Source organism: Dendrobium catenatum, unplaced genomic scaffold (genome assembly GCF_001605985.2).
Source record: "Dendrobium catenatum unplaced genomic scaffold, ASM160598v2 fragScaff_scaffold_536, whole genome shotgun sequence".
Lineage (NCBI taxonomy): Eukaryota > Viridiplantae > Streptophyta > Magnoliopsida > Asparagales > Orchidaceae > Dendrobium > Dendrobium catenatum.
The window spans coordinates 141,352-163,633 of record NW_021318998.1 but is presented as its reverse complement, the minus strand read 5'-3'; positions in this window follow the sequence as shown (position 1 = coordinate 163,633).

Here is a 22,282-nt window from a genome sequence, read left to right as displayed (position 1 = left end):
TAGAAATTTTAAGTCATCGGTCAAAGGTTATAAGAACACATATAATTTTTGCTTTTGGATTATATGGACTTGGAATGATAAGTATTAGAAACATGTAGAGTGTTAACATACACAATTTTGGAGGAAGACTGTAAGGGGGGAGTATCATGGCCACCAGGAGTGAAGGTGAACCACATACACAATTTTGGAGGAAGACTGTAAGGGGGGAGTATCATGGCCACCAGGAGTGAAGGTGAACCAGATTGGCTAAATGGAGTAAAATCATTCGTGTATAAACCTAGTCTTACATTTCTTAGTTCTACAACAAAGGTAGTATGTGAATGACCAAAGTGCTAACAAGCCTTTGGTTTTGATGGTTGGGTTAAAACACTTTTTTGCAAGATGTGTTCGTTATGTCATCGCATATGTGCAATAAAGCTCATGATGCATATAAACATTGTAATATGAGAATAATGGGCAAGTAAATATTATTAAAATTATGGTCTAGTTGCATTATAAACCAATTCTTCCCGCATCTTAATATTTTTATCCTCAACTATGTTGGAACTTGTTGACAGGCCACATTAAAAGTCGAAATGCGACACGTACTCACCATGTGAAGTATAATACCAGTATATTGTCATGAATCCTCTATGATATAGATCAAGAGTAATCTCATGTGGTGTGAGGTACACTTAAATTTTGTGCTTTGAACATGGATAATGAAACCTCCCATCTGATATAAAACAAGGTAGTTGATAGGCCGCCTTGATGAAATAATTCAATCTGTTAATGAATTCATCTATTAATATTTTACATCCAAGCAAAAATCTATTATACATCCAATATCTCTGATGTTGAATACCCATATCAGACTTGAGCTATTTAAAGTTCTACACGCAAACATTGAGATTTTATGAGATAGAATGGTATTATAAGTACGACTTAATTTAGCTTATTATTTAGCCAAAGCTTAATTTAGCTTAATCTTATCTTGTAATATATTTTTGTTCAGTGTCAGACCCTTAGAAAGTAAAATTACCACATATTTTCCTCAACTAAAATTTCAAAGGATTATAACTTTTGATCCAACCATCCAAATTTGATGAAATTTGAAACATAGGATTGTGGCATCCTAATTTTGCAATCCGTGGAGTTTTATAGCTCCATGCATTGGGATCTAGGAGAAATTATAATTAGAAATTTAAACTTTAAATTAAGATATCATATAACATGTGAGTGGATTTTATTGATCTTAGGCCAGTTTCAAAGCTTGAAGGATTCTCTTCAAGTTTCTAAAAGGCTCAAAGAGCTGATTCTCACAAGATCAAAAGATAGGTTTCAAATCTCCTTTCTCTCTCTTACTGGGTTAGGGTTGTCTTGAACTAGAGGGGACTGTAGAAGACTATGGGAGAGCTAGGGTACTTTTTATAGAGTTGAGGAATTAGTTGATCATCCTCAAACCCTTGGAAAGTGAAGGCATTTATAGGAGATATAAAATAGAATAGAGTGCCTAGATATTATCACCAAAGCCCAGTCCAATAGCCATTTCAATTAATGTCTAACTAATGTGATCTAAGGGAAGGTTTTGGAGAGGTTGAAAGCACATGGGTTGTTATTTGGGAAGTTATGGTTGAACCAATAATTGGTGAGAGGTTATTTTAGTAAATCTTGCCACATTAGTAGCTGATGATGTGGGTTGTAGAGGAAAGGTTCTAGAGCCTATTGAAATCATTGGTTGGGTTCAAATTGGGCTGTTGGTCTAGGGTAAAAAATCATGGGTTTTGGAGTGTTTGGTTCAACCCATACTTTTAAACCAGGTCAAATAATGGGTTCAAACTCTCTAGGTGTGTGCATAGGATTAACACACATATACTACAACAAATTTCAAAATTTATTTTTATAAGTTTAGTGATTTAGATCAATAAAACCACATTTTTATAACTTGGTTCAACCTTATTGGTAAACCCAAGACCTTAACACTACCATTGCCAGGTCCCAAGTCATGGATGAGAAAAGTGAAGGGTTATCTTAGGTAGGCGATAGCTAGCGTAAAACTTTTCGAATAATCATGACATGAATCCTTTAAAAAATTATGATAATGATAGGGTGCACCCTGGAAGAAACACGCTTTATGTTTTGAATATAATGATAAGTGTTTAAGGGCTGCTACACCGACGCCTGGGTGCAGTGTTAAATAGGTAAGGCTTCCCACATAAATGATGGATATGGGCAAAGTAGTCTATGAAACTAAATTTAGGATATAAACTTGGAATATAGGTTCCCTTACATGAAAATTAATGGAATTAATAGATATCATGATTCATAGGAAGATAAATATTATGTGCATTTAGGAAACTAAATAAGTTTGAGAGAAGGCTAAAAAGGTTGGTAATTTAGGTTTTAAACTATAGTATTCGTGTAAGAGTCGTACTAGAAATGATGTAGGTGTGATTATAGATAATAGTTTGAAGGATAATATTATAAAAATTAATAGAATTTGAAATAGAATTATAGCGTTAAAGATTATTATTAATGCTAAGATAGTTAATATTATAAGTGCTTATGCTCCTCAAGTAGGTTTGGATATGAGTTCAACATTAAATTTTTAGAATGATTTAAAAGAATTAATACAAAAGATAGCTCTTGAAGAAATAATTTTTATTGGAGGAGATTTAAATGGACATGCTGGTAGAGATGAAAATCATTTTAAAAGCATTCATGGTGGCCATGAGTTTGGAATGACAAATGAAGGTATTAAGACCATATTAAAATTTTCTTTAGCTTATGATTTTTTAATTGCTAATAATTTATTTAAGAAAAGAGATGAGCATTTCATCACTTATAAAAATATATATAGTAAAACATAAATTGATTATTTTCTTATAAGAAAATTAGATTTTTTAGATTGCAAAGATTGTAAAGTTATTACGAGTAAAAAGTTATGTACCCAACATCAATTATTAGTTTTGAACTTTAAGATAAATGGGCATAAAATATTAAATAAAGTAAAATGATGATCTGGGATTATATGAGGGCATTTAAAAAAAATTAACAAAAATATTTTTGAGAATATGATTTTAGATCGTAAGATTTTACCTGTGCATGAGGATGCTAATGCTATAATGGAAAAAAGTGGCTAGAGATATTAAGAATATTACAAAAGATGTGCTTGAAGGATTAAAGAAAAAGGATCTTAATAATAAAAATGGTTGGTGGTGGAATCCAAATATATAAGAAAAGATAAAAAATAGATTTGTTATAAAAATTAGTTTAGATGTAAAAATTTTGATAATTGAGAAAGATATAAAGAGGCACATAAGGAATCTAGGAAAGCAATATGAGATGTAAAGATATTATCTTTTAATAATTTATATAATAAATTAGATACTAAGGAAGGAAAAAAATATGTATAAGTTAGCCAAACAAAGAGATGAGAATAGTAAGGATTTAGTTCAAGTGAAGTGTATTAAGGATGAAGATGCAAAAGTACTTTTCTTAGAAGATGATTTTAAACAAAGGTGAATTAGATATTTTGATAAAATTTTTAATGAGGATTGTGAAAATACAATTGACTTTAGTGACATTAGCACCCTAAATGAAAATAAAGATTTATATTTTTATTGGTGTATTAGTAAAACTAAAGTTAGAGAGACTTTAAAGAAAATGAAGTATGGAAAAGCTGTTGGACATGAAAATATTCCAATAGAGGTGTGAAAATGCTAAGGAATTGAAGGATTTCTTGGCTTACTAAACTTTTTAATACTATTTTGAAGACTAAAAAGATGACAGATGAGTGAAGAATGACTGTGTTAATTCCTATTTTTAAGAATAAAGGTGATGCACAAGATTGTATAAATTATAGAGGAATTAAGTTAACATGTCATACTTTAAAAATATGGGAGTATGTTATGGAGTATAGCTTGCGGCGTGATACTAATGTTTCTCAAAATCAATTTGGATTCATGCCGAATAGGTCCACTATGGAAGGAATATATTTATTAAGAGGTTTGATGGAGAAATATAAAGAGAATAAGGAGGATCTACATATGATATTTATTGATTTAGAAAAAGCATATGACAAAGTTCCAAGATAACTACTATAGAGCATTCTTTAAAAGAAAGGAGTTAATAATGCTTATATTCAAATCATTAAAGATATGTATGAAAGAGCTATTACTTGAGTTCAATCACAAGCTTGTTTGACCAAGTATTTTCCTATTTATGTTGGATTACATCAAGGATCAGCCTTAATTATGTATCTTTTTACTTAAGTCATGGATGTTCTCACCAGACATTTGCAAGAGGATGTACCTTGGTGCATGATTTTTGTTGATGATATTCTTCTTGTTGATAAGATTAGAGAGGGAGTTAAAGGTATACTTGAATTATGCAGGTTAACTCACTTGAGTAGATCTAAAACTGAATATACTGAGTGTAATTTTAGTAGTAATAGACCTAGTGAGGAGATTATAACTTTGGGCAATCAAGTCATTAATAAGGCACAAGTTTTAGATATCTTGGATCTATTAGCCTGAGTGATGGTAAAATAGATGGGGATATTATAAGTAGAATTCAAGTTGGATAGTTGAAATAGAGGAATGCATCAGGCTTGTTGTGCGATAAAAAAAGTCCCCCTCAATCTTAAGGAAAAGTTTTATAATATGGTGGTGAGATCTACAATGCTTTATGGTTCTAAATGTTGGCCATTAAAAGAGAAACATAATACTAAGTTAAGTAATGCAGAGATGAGGATGCTTAGGTGGATGAGTTGCTTTACCCTTAGAGATAGGATACAAAATGAGCATATACATGAAAGGTTGGAGTAGCACCGGTGGAATATAAACTAGAGAGAGTCACCTTAGATGGTTTGGTCACATAAAACAATGACCTTCTAATGACCCAGTTAAGAAAGTAGAGGTATTAGATCTTATATATGCTAAGAAGGGTAGAGGTAGACAGAAAAAGACTCGACTAGAAAATATTAGAAATGATATTTTTTAATAGATTTAAATAATAATTTTGTTACAAATTTATTTTCAGGGAATATAATTTTGATGATAGTAAACATTTCTGTTTCTCTACAACTTCCTTGCCTACTAACATTTCATATCCACAAGATCAAACTGCAATTTAAACTAGCTCAAGATTGGATAGACTAGGTCTGAGTCAGTTTGTAATCTTTTACCTTTTCTTGAGTCAATTGTAAATGACATGGTCCCTTATGCTAAGTAACCTTGCACACATACACACACTTGGGAGAAATTTTTCTGACTATTTTAGAGTTTTTTATTTTTGCTCACACCATCCAAGACGATCCATAAATCGGCCTAGATAATTAATTAAAAATAGAAACCCTAATTAAGGCATCCTGGATAAGGCAATTATCATTAAGCAGAACATCTTAGACGATATTCATATATGTCGGGATGATAAGATCAAATTAGAAAGAATCAACAGCCATATCTATTTAGGTAGCTTTTATTTTTAGACATAGTCCAGGATATCGTCTTGGATGATGTTATACAATTATTCCTAAATTAATATGGTAATTAAGGAAAGTAATTAAAGTTTTATTACTTGATCATATCATCTTGGATGATCTTAGAATAAGTCGGTATGGTCAGTTAAAAAATCTTAGTTGTTCCTGGACGATCAAATATCAGCCAGCTTCTATTCAGGGCGATGCTCTGGACGAAATGCACTAAATTAAACTAATCATCCGGGATGATCGCGAGATTAGCCTGAACGATCAGGTTATTTTCCATCGTCCAAACATCTATTCAGGGCGATGTTCTGGATGATATTCAATGACTTGTACTAATCGTACAATATGATATCTTATCATCTTGGATGATATGAATCAAAACCTTATGATCATCCCAAATTCTTCTGGCTGATTGAGATTAATTTGTACTGCTCATACAGGATGATATTTATATCGTCTTGGATGATAATGTTAGTTTGTTTCAATTTAGAGCTATTCTGAAGCTCTTCTATTTAAGACCTCTTATTTTACCCAAGATATCATCTTTTGCTACTGTCTTGACCTGAGAGAGCCTAGAGGAGAGGGAGATCGAGAAAGGGAGAGAGAGAGGATCTTATGAGGGGGAGTTTGTGAAGGGTTTCATAAAGGTAGCTCAAAGCAAGGATCCATGTCATCTTCTCCAATAGTTATCCCTAGTACTTGGAGGTTTGAGAGAGATCTGCTTTAACAATCGATTAAGGTTCTCTGCCTGCATTAGGAGGAAACAAAAGGAGTTGGGTTCCCTACCTCACAAGTGTTGGTGGAAAGGAGGTTTATAAAGGCTTCTCGGCCTTGCTTAGGGAGCAAAAGGAGAGTCATTGAGTTTAGTGCAATACTCGAAGGGCGCCTCAAGGGCGTGGACGTAGGTTGAGTTGACCAAACCACTATAAATTTTTATATTCTTCATTACTATTTTTTTCGCATTTAATTTCCGAACTTTGATTTTCTTTGTGGTGAACTTTGGTTTGAATTTGTGCTTTGATTGAAATATTTTTTAAATACCAATTCACCCCCTTCTTGGTTAGCCTTGGGCTAGTTCATAAGGTCTTAACATCCCTAACAAGCTCTCATGTGGTATCAGAGCGGGATTCATAAAATCATGTTTTTGAAAACTTTTGAATTTTGATCCATGGATAACTCTAGTAATCGTAATACTACATAAGGGTATTCTATTACCTGACCACCTTTGTTTGACAATATTCCTTTTGATTTTTGGAAAACTTGCATGTCTATATTTTTATAATCGATTGACTGTCGCATGTGGATGCTTGTTAAAGATGGTTATACAACCCCGACTGGTAACATTAATGGCATTACTATTTCACTTCCTTTTATTGAATGGGCTCTTCATGATATGGATTTATCACAACTTAATGCAAAATATTTGAACTATTTTTTTGTGCTTTAAAATTTAAAGATTACATGCGTGTTTTAACTTATACCACTGGTAAAGAAATTTGGAATAAATTGCGTATCACTTATAAAGGAACTAATGAAGTCAAACAATCAAGGATGAATATTTTATTGCATGATTATGAACTTTTTTATATGAAACCTAATAAATCAATTTCTGACATATATACTAGATTTACTCAAATTGTTACCTCACTGCATGCTTTAGGAAGAGAACTCACAAATTATAAAAAAATTAATAAAATTTTTAGATGTTTACCTTCTTTCTTTGATGCTAAAATTATCATAATTTTTTAATCTAAAGATTTGAATACCTATTCAATTTATAACTTACTTGGATCACTCATTACTTACGAGTAAGGGGTGAATGAAAGAAACCTTGATGCAGGTGAGAAAAAGAAGGAGAAAACTATGGCACTAAAGGCCAACAACATAGACAGTGGCTCTTTCAGGTCTGAAAGCAATGATGTTGCCTTAATCAAAAGGAAATTCAAAAGCTTTCTGAGGAAGGATCATAAGAACTATCAGAAATGGAATAAAGGTAAGGGTAGCAAAAATTTTAAGAATTTTATTGATATGATCTGTTTTGAATACAGGAAGTCGGGACACTTTAAAGCTAATTGTCCTACACTTAAAGCTCACTTAAGAAAGAAGAAGGGTGAGGAGAACCCCAAGTTCAAAAAAGATAAGAAGAGATTCCAAAAGGCATTCTAGGCGGATTCTACATCAGACTCCTCTGAGACTGAAGCTAAAGAGGAGACAATAAACTTGTGCTTAATGGCTGATGATCATCTTGGTCAAAGTAACCAAGAAGAGGTATATGAACTAACCTACAAGCAACTACTTAAAGTTTTTGAATAAATTCATGCATCATATAAAAAACTTAAGAAATCACATACTAGTCTGAATTAGAGTTTTTAAATTGCAAAAAAGCATAAAATTTTACTTAAAGATCACTCTACAATCGATAGCAATCACATATCACTACTTGATTAATATGATGCATTAAATAAAAAATATATTGAATTATCTGATGCATATAATTCCTTGAATTCATCTCATACTGAGTTAGAAAAAGAGTTTGAGAAATTAGAAATTCTCAAAGCTTTTGAAAATAACAAACCAACATTGCATGCATCACATAACTTTAAAAGGAAGCATCACCACCCGAGTATATTATTAAACCCTTTTCTTAGGGTTAGATATTTTTCATATGGCATATTTAGACACATCTCACACACTTGTATTATTCATCGTAGTGTACATTGGGTGTGGAGACCAAAATTACATGATTCACAGCATAACATACATACATTGTATTATGCTTTACATAAGAAGGAACCCAAACATGTTTGGGTTCTAAATATGATGTTGATGATTTTGTAGGCTTGCTCTCACAAAAGGCCTCGTGAGAGCATGTGGTGTCTTGAAAGCAGATGCTCATGACACATGACAGGAGATGCTAGCCAATTCATTTTGCTGGAGGTCAAGGTTGGAGTCAAGGTTACTCTTGGAGACAACACCACCAGGAAAGTGATGGGCACAAGTATAATAAAAAATTCCAAGAACCTTTTGATTGAAAATGTTTTACTTGTAGATGGACTAAAACACAACTTACTCAGCATCAGTCAGCTTTGTGATAAGGGCTTCATCATAAAATTCTTGGCAAATACTTGCATTATAAGCTTAAATAACAATACTGTTTTGCAAGAACAGTAGATCAATAATGTTTACATACTTAACTTAAATAATATTGAATTTGTTGCTTCATTTTGCTTAAAAACTACTATTGATGATTAATGATTATGACACAAGAGAATATATCATGTCAGTATGAAAACCCTTAGAAGAGTGACCCAGAAAGATCTAGTTAGAGGTGTCCCCAAGCTTAAATTCTCCAAAGACCACCTTTGTAATGCCTACCAACTAGAGAAGCAAGTCCAATCCTCTTTTCACTCCATTAAGGATATTAACACCTCTAGACCTTTAGAAGTCCTTCATATGGATTTGTTTGGACCTATTAGCTCTACTAGCTTAGGGGGAAAAGTATGGTTTTGTGATTGTTGATGGCTACTCAAGGTTTACTTGGATTAGATTTCTGTCACATAAGAATGAGTCTTTTGATGAGTTTAGATCCTTCTTTACTTGGACTAAAAAAAAACTAGGTTCTGAGATTTTGATCATCCATAGTGACCATGGGGAAGAGTTTGAAAATGAGAGATTAGGAGACTTCTGTGAGGATTAGGGGATTAGTTACAACTTTTCCGCTCCTAGGACCCCTCAGCAGAGCGGGGTAGCTAAAAGAAAGAACCGGACCTTAGTTAAAGCTGTTAAAGCCATACTTACTGAGTATTCACTTTCAAAGTACTTTTGGGCTAAAGTTATAAACATAGCTTGTTATGTGTTAATAAGATGAATGTTAGAGCCAAACTTAATAAGACACCCTATGAGATCCTTAAGGATAGGACACCTAACCTTTCCCACCTCCATGTCTTTGGCCGTAAAGTTTTTATTCTTAATAATGAGATGTCACACTTAGAAAATTTTGACCCAAAATCTGATGATGGAGTATTTTTAGGATATTCAAGTGTGGGGAAATCCTTTAGGGTGTTTAATAAGAGAACATTTTTGGTGGAAGAGACTACTCATATAGTGTTTGATGAATCTGATCCTAAGAAGTCTAGAGTTGAGGATGAAGATGATGTTGGAGAGATTACCATAGGAGTTGAAAATTTGGAGAAGAGGGTAGAGCCCCAAAATACTGAAGGAGTAGGTCAGATTACCTAAGGAGTAGAAAATACAAATATAGAGGAAAGGGTTGAACCTACACACACCTTGCCTAAAGATTAGAGATATTCTTTGAGTCAACATAAAGAACTAATCATATAATACCCTTCTGAAGGTGTTAGGATTAGGGATGGACTTAGAAAGGAAGTGAACCACTCCGCCTTCATCTCAATGATTGAACCCACCAACATCAATCAAGCCCTTTCTGATGAGTTTTAGATCTTAGCCATGCAAGAGGAATTATACAAATTTGTTAGGAATGATGTTTGGGAGCTTTTAGAAAGACCAAAGGGATAAAGTATTGTTGAAACCAAATAGGTCTTTAAGAATAAAATGAATGATTCTAGTGTGGTGGTTAGGAATAAGGCTAGATTGGTGGTTAAGGGATACAACCAAATAGAAGGGATTAATTTTAAGGAGACATTTGCCCCTGTAGTTAGATTAGAAGCCATTAGAGTGCTATTAGCCTTTGCCTATTATAAAGAATTTAAGCTTTTTTAAATGGATGTTAAGAGTGCCTTTTTAAATAGGAAATATTAGAAATGACCTTTTTTTTAGATTTAAATGATAATTTGACTCTTAATAGGACATAATGGAGAAAAAAGATTCATTTAGTTTACCCCATGTAATGGGATAAAGGATTAATGATTTTGTTGTAATTATATATCAGATGCCATGTAAATGAACTTATACCTAATAGCTTACTTAGATGAAGATGGAGGACCAAGTGACAGGCAACTTTAGAATATAAGGATTTAGATAATCAAACCATCAGAACCTTAATAGAAAGGATACCATACATGACTTTATACCATTTCTTTAAGGATACAGTTTAATAATATTTGGGAAATTTAAAATATATAAGATTTAGTATAAACTTCATGCCGGGTCTTATTCTCTGAACCTAATTTCTTTCAAAAAAATTTAGTACATTTAAGTAATATTAAAAAATAATTACAAGAAACATTTTAATTATTATAACATTTCTCCTTAGCACTATCCACCATAATAGCATTTGAGATATTGTCCATTTATAGGTAACATTGGACGATCTTTTTTATAATCAAGCAACTAATTAGATCCCCCTTGATATGCATTTTCTATCATGAATGAACCTTTCCAAGTTGGTTCAAATTTATTGCATATCTTTTGATGAGAAAATGTGGGTCTTCATAGAACTAAAACCAAGTCTTCTACTTGGAAAGTTCTTGGATGAACCAACTTATCATATGCTTGAATCATCTTAGCATTGTATAACTCAAGATTCTATTGATCTTGTAAACTCTTATCTTCTAAACCTTTGAGTTCTTCTTATTTGAGTTTTGTATTTTGTTTTTATGTGATCTTATAACTTACAACTATATGAATAGAATCAATAAAAAATTAATTTGCATCTCTTTACTTTATGTATTTAATTTCAAAATTTAACTTCACTGTTATTTTATTTTTAGCACTTTAGTTTTATTTGTGGTTATATATGTAAATGAAGTTTGTTGTGGTTGATTGTGATTTATATTTGTATTAAAAAGAAAATAAAATAAAAAAGAAAAACAAAAAATTATTTGTTTTCATCAAAATTAATTTTTTTTTTTTTTACTGATTTTGAGTTGTGTAGTGAGTTGATCTATATTATTTATTCAAATGCTTCCGCACGAATTTTTAATTTAGTTTTTATTTCTGAAGGTTTTGAAGAAATTTTTAAATCACTAATTAATCCCCTTATTAATGAGCCATTTTCATGTTCAATTAGTTTTACAGTTAATTATTAAACTTTTAATTTGTATCAGCGTGGGTTTGCTTGTATTGTGTTTTTAACACATAGAGTTTGATCCAATGGCTCATTTTAGAAATTTTAATATTGCTAAAGGGTATTCTATTACCCATCCACCATTGTTTGATAATATACTATTTGATTTTTGGAAAGTAAGCATGTCTAAATTTTTATAATCTATTGAATTTTGCACGTGGTACATGATTCAAGTTGGATATACATTTCCTTCTCCTAATTTTGATGCTGTAAAAATTAAAACTCTATTTATTGAATGGTCTATAAGAGATAGTGGTTTAACACAATTAAATGCAAAGGGTTTAATTTTTTTTTTCTATGCACTAAAATCAAATGATTATTTGTGTGCAACTTGTTGCAACTCGGGCTTCTGAGTTTATGATTTTGATCATAACAAATAATAGTGATTAATCTTTTATTTCTTCTAGTATTTGCAGTGCATATTTGTTTGTGTGTTTACTAATATTTCAAGTACACCATGCATATTTCTTTGAAGATTCAAGACTCAAGATTGTGTACAATTGGTTATATTAAATGAGTCTGTAATTTTCATTTCTTGAGTCAAGTCTTATAATGATGTATGTTAGTTATTTAATCGTGCACACACATAGAGGTATCAAAAAATGATTTTAAATATTTTAATTTTTCTGTACATCGTACTGTACAATCTGTATCATAATATATGATCTAATCTAATAGAAATCAATTAAAATATTTTATTTTCCTGCAAAAAATATTTTTAAAATATAACTAATTGTACTGTACGAACAGCACATCGTATTATATGATATGCTATAATTAGAAATCCTGCCATCCATTAAATTATGCAAAAAATTTGAATTTAAAAATTTATTCTAATCATACTGTACGATATTTAAAATATTACCTAATTTAATGATTAGTCAATCAAAACAGCTTAATTTTGATATTTTGATCGTACTGTACGAATTGGATCGTACTGTATGATCAATAGAGACAATCTTGGCCATCCCATGCTTCATCCTGGTTGAACTATTTTTTTGTTGAACTATTTGTACAACACTTCATACCAAACATCGTACAACACGAACAAGCAATTGAACTATTTGTACAGTACTAACAGGTTAATTTCTGCACATCGTATTAGACGATCTTGCGATCGTACTGTTCGATCTTTGGAGGCTAAATTGTGTTTTTTAGGGTTTTTTGACGTCTCTATTTAAGTACTCTCATAAGACTTTGTAAGTTTCTTTGGTATCTATTGAAGCTTCTTTTTTCTGGATAAAACTTCAAGAGAGAACTTGAAAGGGAGAGTGGAAAGGGTGGAGTTTGAGAGAGGGAAAAGATCCTTAGAGGGTTTTTCAAGGGAGTGTGAAGGAGATTTCACAAATTTGCTCTGACAAGCTTGTACCTATGTACCATCATATTCAAGGTTTGTCTTGAGGGAAGTTTTGATAAGAAAAAAATCTCTTTGGTGTCAATGGATCCGGCTCCTCCATCGCATTGGGGAAGGTGGAAGTGATTTTGTAAGGGCTTCTCCGTCTAGCTGTGGGGGCTAAAGGAGAGTCACTAAAGGTTTAGTGTAATACTCGGAGGGCACCTCCAGGGAGTGGACGTAGGTCATGATTTGACCGAACTACCATAAATTGGTGTGTTCTTTCCTTTATTATCCCTTACTTTATTTCTGCATTCATTTTTATTACGATTAATTACATGGGTGAAATTGATAATTTATCTTTTTTTATCATGAATGTAATTCACTTCCGCATTAAGTTATAAAAAAAGTTATTTCTTTTCTTTAAAGAAGTTGTTTTAAATATCCAATTCACCACTCTCTTGGAGCATCTCAAAATTTCACATCTATTTGTATTATTGGAAAAGAGATATATGATAGATTGTGTATCACCGACAAAGGAAATAGTGAGGTTAAATAATCATGATTAAATTTGTTGGGCATGATTATGAACATTTTTGCACGAAACTTAGTGAATCAATATTTGATATATGCAATAGGTTCACCAAGATAATTACTTCCTTACATGCCTTGGGTAGGGAAATTTCTAGATCAAAAAAAGTTAACAAAATATTACCTTATTTGCTTAATTCTTATGATGCTAAAGTTAGTGCTATATCTAAATAAATAGATCTTAATGTGTACTCTATTGAAAATCTTTTGGATCTCTTTTTTCTGGGAGAAAAAAGTGAGCCAAAGGCTTTCATATATAGGTGATCAAAAGAAAGAAACGACAGTGGCCTTTAAGATTAATAAAATTGAGTGTAGAGATTTAAGAGCTGATGGGAGGGAGGACATTGCATTGATGACGTGGTAATTTAAGAGCTTTATGAAATGCAAACATAAGCACCTCTTTGATAAGAGCAAAGTTAAAACTGGTATGTTAAATAAATTTTCATGTGACATGATTTATTTTGAGTGTAGGAAGCCTGGACATGTGAGATCAAATTGTCCCAACATCAAAATCCACCCTACTAAGGAAAAGGGTGAGGATAAGTTTAAGTCAAAGAAGTGTAATTAGAAGCTGTAAAAGGCATTCTGGGTGAACTCAGAGTTAGATTCCTCAGAAATGAAACTAGAAGAGGAGGCAAGCGACCATTTTTAAATGGAAAAAGATAGTGTTGGGAACTTCGACTAGGATGAGGTATGTGAGCATTCATATGATGATTTATTTTCTACATCTGAACAAATGCATGGCTCCTATAAAAAGTTGAAAAAGTAACACTCACACTTGAAGAAAGGATTTTTCAATTTAAAGGCATAACATGAAAATTTAAACAATGATCATTTAGGTTTTAAAATTGAGCACATTGAATTAGTTAAGGATTATGATTCATTAATGAAAGAGTTTGACTCAATAAATATATAGTATGTTTAATTATTAATGTCACATGAATCTTTGAACTATGAACATATTGGGTTAGAAGAAACATTCAAGAAGTTAGAAGAACTTACATTAGAATTAGACAATAATTAGCATGCATTAAGATAAAGGTTGGTTGTACAAAAGTACAAATGAACATTTTTAAAAATAAAAGAACTGCACTGTAAGATAATAGACTCAGGCATATACATATATTAAAACCACAACATAAGACACATCATGCATCACACATCCCTAGGAAGAGATACTATCCCCAATTTAGACAAGTAAACCAATTTTTATTAGTTAGGTGCTATTTGTGTGGGATACTAGGACACATTACATGCACTTGTACAATAAACTATAGAATACAATTAATTTGGAGGCCCAAATTCATTTCATTCATACATTCAAGCATAAGGTAGGACCCAAACCTAAACTATGATTATTTTGAAGGAATACTCTCACAACAGGTCTAGTGAGGGTTTGTCAATTTATTTTAACATAATCATGAACAACCTCAGCTAAGCGCACTAGTGATATAAAGGTGTTCTAGGTTTTCATTCTCTGGTGCTTCTGCTCCCATTTGCGTGGCTTTCTGGCTAGTTTTTTTTTGGATTTTGTGCTTTCTCTATTTTCTTTTTTATGTCTCATGGCATTATTTTGTTTCTTTTCCATTCTATTTTGGGGTTCAAAGGATGGCCTTTCCGTCATCCTCGAACACTTAGAAATCATCAAATGGTGAAGATAAAATGAGATCTTTCAAAGATGTTCTTGTTGGTTCTACTTCTTCTTCTTCCTCTAAGTTGGATTTGATTCTTATTTCATTTAAAGGATTGTCAGCTTTGATGTTTGAAGATAATGTGATCTCTCAACTTTCAGAACCATTTGCTTTTACTTTGATTGGTAAGTTCATTTTGGGAAGGCCTAACCTTGATGTTATTTGAAAAATTTTTCACAATCTAAAACTTTTATGTTCATTATCTATCAGTTTGATAGATCAACATCACATTAACATACAACTGTCAAATGATCTTGATTATAGTCACATTTTTGCCAGAAGATCCTTTTATATTATAGGATATCAAATGCATCTTCTTAAATGGACGCCGAATTTTGATGTTTGTGAGGAATCTCTGGTAGTCCCTATCTAGATTTCATTTCCAAATTAAGGCTTCATTTTTTTAATTGTCAAATCCATTTTGCTCTTGCCTTAATTTTTGGATGACCTTTACATACGAACCAAGTTACTGCTAATATTTTTTGTATAATATGGTTCATGTTATGGTCAAAATGGATGTTTCCAAGAAGCATCCTAAGGAAATCTGGATTGGGTCAAAGCTTAATAGATATATATAAAATGTCGACTTTGAAAATTTACCTATTTAATGTTCTCATTGTAAAATGCATGGTCATGGTATTTTTGAATGTTTTATTTTACATCCTAAGTTATAGAATCAGAAGGATAAGTACTAAGATCCTAAGGGGGAGAAATTATTAAGGAATAATTTATCTCAAGTTAGTACTAACCCATTGTAGGAAATAATTGTTGAGACAAACACTATACAGGAAACCATTGATAAAGATCCACATCATCCTGTGAAAGGTGGAATTGAATCTATTGATGCATCTAGAGAAGTGGAAACTGTTGGAGATGATAGTATGAATGAGGTTTGCATTCCTTTAATTGTTCAGGGAGTTGGTAATGACTTTCCTCCTGCTAGCATATCAACTCATAATCTAGGCACTAATGTGTTAGGTAATGTGGATGAGGAAATGATGGCTATTACTTTCAAAAATAATATTTCACATACAACTTCTAATTTTCCTTGTGCCACTGCGAACAATATCAAATTTGGATTTTAGAGCGACCAATAATGTATGTGCTAACATGAAATCCTCTCAAATTGGATCAAAACCATTAAGAAGCCTCCTAACTAAAAAATTTAAAATTTTAGTTAATTAAACAAATTTTGAAAAAAAAAACATAATTAATTCTAAAAAATTCCAAATTAACCAATAGTCAAAACCATTCAACTCCAGTTAAGGTCTAGTATTTTCTAAAAATGTCAAACCCCTAGAAATAAGTCAACCATACTTCTAAACTAGGTCAAAATTTAATGAAATCATGACATATTATAAAAAAAATCCAAATTTAGCAAACTTAAAGTCTAATTACTCACCTTAAGGAATACTATTTATAGAAAACGCTTAAAATTTAGAAATCATTTTAATTTTAAAAGTCAACTTTTTACCCCTTAATTAATGCATTAAAAAAATTAAAAATTCTAATAATTTAGTAATAAACTTATTTTTTTTGAAATTTTAACTAATCCATTAAAACTAGCAATTGAATCATCTAATTAAAAATTTTCAACCCCTTAACCTTAAATGAATTAAATTACCTGATTAATACAAGTTACTAATGGGTAACCCGGGTATATGAGATTATTAGCTTAGATTCATCGATGGTGAAATAAAATTTGCGGCCCTAGTGTAAACAAAGGTAGTGATAAATTAATGCTTAAAATATATTTTAAAATCAACCTTAATACACTAATACTTAAATTCAAACTCAAACCCCTTAAACCTTCAACAAACTAAAATATTAGACAACTTTAATAAATTACCCAACCTAGGACATATCCGAGCCACATAGCCTTTTGCACACACCTTAAATGATTTGCTAGGACAATAATCTCTAGATATAGGCTAGGCTGGTGTTCACTATTTTACTATTATGTGTCAATTTTTTTTTCTCTTTTTAGTGCATGCTTGCTACAAATTAATTTGATAGGTGTGATTGTCTATTTACTTATGCGATCTGTGAATTAATTTGATGGACATTAGTTTACTACTAGGTTAGGAATGATTTGGATGCTCATAGAGTTTTTCGTAGGTGATCATGCTCATGCAAGGCTAAATTAAGGGGGTCAATTTTAAAGCTTTTAAACTGATGTATTTTTGTAGGTGCAAAAAATTGCCTAAGTCTCCTTTGAAATTAAAAGAGCTTGGCCAAGTGAGTCTATGAATTTGGTTGGAGTAATCTAATTTATAATTGCTTGCATTGTATTTTAATTATAATTTCATAGGATAACCATGTAGTGTGCTATTTTTTTTTACATTTTTGATATGTGAGGTATTTGAACTTGAGTTGTAATGTGAAAGTGGCTTTTGAGTTGGGATATCACATCAAACTTGAAATCCAAAGAGGAGAAAAACATCCCTTAGGGGAGAGTTCCCTTTCATTTGGAGATCTAAGTTAGGATGGCTTTAATATACAAAGAGAAAAGAAAACACCCTTTTGGGGAGGAGTTTTCTTTTTAATTGGATATCTGGACCCAATGAATCTAAGGAGATCATGGAATAAGAGAAGATGAAAAAGTGAAGATAAAGAGTATCCCACTAAAAGTCACTTGTGTTAGTCCTATGATTAGAATCTAGGTTATTATTAGTGGTACCCAAACACTTTTAATTTTTATAGACACTGGATGCAAATTAAGTGGCACTTATCACAAGGACATTTATTTTATTTAATTAATTGATTTGATTAATTGTATACATTATTTACACAACAAAAATGCCTACTTTTTTAGCTTTTTTCATGTTGATTTTTATTTAGCTTGGATATGCGGAGGGTCATGAGGGTACGAAAAAAGGTTTTCTACTTAAAATTAAATTAAAATATTTAAGCTCATATAGTCACTCTAATGATTTAATAAGTAAGCCCGGGACCGCTGAGAGCCTTTAATGCATCATATTTACTACTTCTCCTCCTTGTTAGGCACTCCAAGCCTTCGAGTTCTAGCAGACAATCTAACTTATTAGGGTGCAATTCAATCAAGGGGATGTTGAGCAATCTACAGGATAAATTAGAAAAAAATAAAAATGTCTAAAATTTTAATTGCATTTCGCTCAAAGAATAATTAACGTATATAAGTTAAGGGGCCACTTATGAACTGCTATAGTAGTTGGCCCCGATTCCTCAAATTTAATTAATCAATTTCCCTACCACTCTTTAATATAAAGAAATAGACACATGGTTTTAAAGTACCTAGGTGGTTAGTTAGCTCCCAAATCTAGGTTATGGTAATTCCAGGTTTTACTCTATATTTGTTAGGTTAAGGCTACTATATTTTAGTGTCGAATTGAGACTTAGGATTTGTGACAAACTCAAAATCATAAGTCCTCACATTTGAGAATATAATCCAACCTTTCTAATAAAATGTCAACTCAAATAAAAAAATTCTCATCGATGAAAAATTTATAGCCCAACATATAGGGTAGACTTGGATGCTTGTAAAATATTTTAGAATCCTAAAGCCCTCCTACTTTTCTTCCTTTGAACTCTAGAAATAAGTGTTAAATATTTGATCCAATCCCTATTAGATTTCCAAGCTCACTTCTCTTGATATCACTAATTGAAAAATCTAAAAAATAAAATTTATGTAGTTGTTTTAATCGAGACTTTCGGTAGATTTCTTTGGTTTCCTACGATGTAAATAACTTCATTGGCTTACAATCATTGGAGATTTAGAACCTAGATCTAAAATTTAAAATTTGATTTTAAAAAACTGAATTAATCGTCTTTGGGAAAATAAAAATTAATGATGTTTATTATCATTATATTTGAATTATATACAATAGGTGATATCCTCTTCCATTGGAAGGATATATGATTTATCATCATGACTTTGAATATGAAAATAATAAGATTTTATCAAGACTATGATTGTTAGATACTTGGCAGAACATCATTTTGACCCTTTGGGGTCAAATGTAGTTCTTCCTTGAATTTGACTATCATAATAAGGATGAAACTTTTAGGTTTATCTTCTGAACCTATCAGGGAATAATGTTTTTTCCACGTGAGGTAATATATCATTTATAATGGTGTGTTTTATTTCAAAACAAAAATTCTAGGAATTGAATATTTTCAAAAAAAAAAAAAACTCTTCAAATTGCTTCTTTCAAATCCAACACAAGCAAAAAAATGGAGACTACATTGGGAATAAATCTCTCTCTTTATGTTTAATAACAATATAAATTTTATTACATCGATAGTTTTGACTACCTTCCTTCCGCTGATCCCTCTACCTCTTTCTTTCTTTGGTGAGTGTGGCCAACATCAAAAAGATAATTAAAAAGAATGGTGAGTGAGGAAACCTCTATCAAAGTTAAGCTTTGATATTTCGCCCCCAAGTTAATTGATGAAGCGAAAGAGACAAGCCAAATCTCTTAAGATTCTTGCATCAATTCTAGAAACCTTCATAATTGAGTTAAACTCAATATCTTGAGTTACAGAATTTTCATAACACCCATAAATTTCAATTTTAAGATTCAAAACCCTCTAGTAAAATCTAGGTTTTGACATTTCACCAAAAGTCAATTCACAGGATGAAAGATTCAAGCTAAACTTCTGGACATTTTGCATCAATTTTGTAAACCTTCCTGTTGAATAAAACTCAATATATTGAGTTTCGAGATTTGAAGAAAATCCGTTAGCTTCAAAATCTCAATTTCATTTCAAAATCATCCAAGTCATCTTAGATCATCATCATCTTATATTATGCTATAATATCCACTTGTAGTCTAACATATACATGGAAACTTAAAATCTTTTCAAGATGTAGGTGACCTTGCATTATATCGTCATATGTTGGGATATAGCTGCCTATATCCTAGTATATGTGATAAGATGAAAGGGTCCCTTGTGAATTTTTGATTTTCACATCAAAGTTCTAATTCAAACTCTCTTTTCAAATTCCAAAAAAAATTGACTCTATTGAAATGGCCAACAAGTTGATCTTTTCTTTGGACCAAGACATGTATGTCTAAGAACTAATTTGCAATAATACCATCTAGTTTGGGATAGGTTTTAAGAATTTGAAGTTATCTTTTAATAGAGGGGTAATTATCAACCTGATTGCTAAGGGGGAAAGGATACCCCTCTAGTAGAGATTGCTGTCGAGGCGAGGATTGACTCCCCTATTCCCAAAAAGGAGGTTTCTGTCACCTCCTTACCCATTGTATCCTCTATCAGTGAGGAAGAAAAATTAAAATCCCTTATCAAGGAGGTGGTCAAGCTCTGGAACCCTTTTACAAGTAAGAATCAGCAAAAGAACTATTTAAGAAGAATAAAAAAGAAAATCAATAATGCAAGGAAGGTTATTGAATTAAATACCATGTGCTAGGTCGAGCCAGAGGCTGTTGAGGAGCTCCCTATTCCTACTTCCTGTCTACTCCTTACTTCTACCCCTTGCTTCTATTATGGGGGAGGAGAGGGTGTCTAGGATAGTTAGCTCTCCACCATGCCCGGTGGATTACTTTGTGAAGAGAACTCCAAAAGAAAAAAAAAAAAAACAACTTTAAAGGACTACGATGCTAAGAAATATAATTCATACTTGTGCTGCCCAGGAAGGGGAAACTAAGGAGCAGTATATAAGACACCTAAAAGGGGTGATCTCACATTGATTTGAGAAGGAAATCCAGAAGGAAAAAAAGTATGAGGCAAAGAACTTAACTCCTTAACCTATCAAAAAAAAAATAAAATGTTTGTCAAGCAACCAGTGACCTCAGTGTTAGTGGATGGATACAACCGGGTGCCTCATCACCCATCTGCTAAGACGAATGAGATTTTGTTGATTAGATCTGGTAGAGACCACCATCCTTCTGGTAGGCCACTGATTCCACCTCCAAAACATTCAAAATTGGCCTCAATAGTAGCCAAGATTCGAGAGGCAGATAAGAGCCAGCATATTATTAAAATCAAAGGCAAGAGGCCTAAATCTCCTAAAAATAGTGTATTCCAAATAAAGTTAGCAAGATCAAAGATCCCTAGATTCCAGGTGATGTCCTTGAGGTCCTTACTTACCTAGGGATGTGAGGAATCTACCATTCCTGATGTAGGAGATATTTCCATTCAAGCTCCTTAATCACCTCCTAAGATGAATGTGCCTCACTCTATTGAGAATGCCACCCTTTCGACAACCAACCTTGAGGCAGTAGAAAAGGGAAGGGGTAGCTCTAAATATATATGAGGAAATGATTGACTAGATGGTTGCAAAACCTCTTATAATGGATGACCTCAAGATCCAAGATATTCTATCAAACTTAGAAGAGAGAGAAAGAGAGAGAGAGAGAGAGAGAGAGAGAGAGAGAGAGAGAGAGATTTTAATGATATGATGGAGTATAAGGGATACCTATCCATCGAGCTTGAGTCAATTAAAGGAAGATTGATCGATGAGGTGGTATAAGAGATCAAATATATCTTAAAGAAGAAAGAAGATTTGGAAGTTTTTGATCTAGATATAGATTATTTACTGATGTAAGAAGATGAAGCTATTATCAATTTTGATTCTAATAGATCAATTAAAGAAGCCAAGCCCAGCATCAATAGGGTTGAGACTAGGATGTCAGCTAAGGATGCCAAGCCCAACAGACACTGTCCAAGTAGGGAAGAAGATGTAGCTACTATTAATTTTTATTCTAACAGATTAGTAAAACTTAGAAGTAAAGATGGCCACAGTAAAGATCTAAAAAGGCATGATGTAGAGATGCTATTAAGGGTTAAGGTCATGTAGAGATAATTGGCTAAAACCCAATAACCTCAACTCGAATAGTCATAGCCTATAATGTAGATAGTGACTGATCAAAGAAGAGATAATTTACTTTTTAGTTCCCATAGTTCAACTAGCGGTCTCTTTAATTTTCTCAGTTCCTCCAACACAACCCCAAAAAGATATCAAACAAATTATTGGGGATGAGGTAAGGGAGGCCTTAGCTCATTCTTAAGGGACCACATATATTATAAAGGGTACGACATACCCTGAGGAGTATGATTTAGTTTCTTATCTAAAGGGCATCATGCCACCATCCTTTAAAGTTTCTATCGATGTTGAAAACCTAAGATAACATCTGGCCCACTTCCGAGCG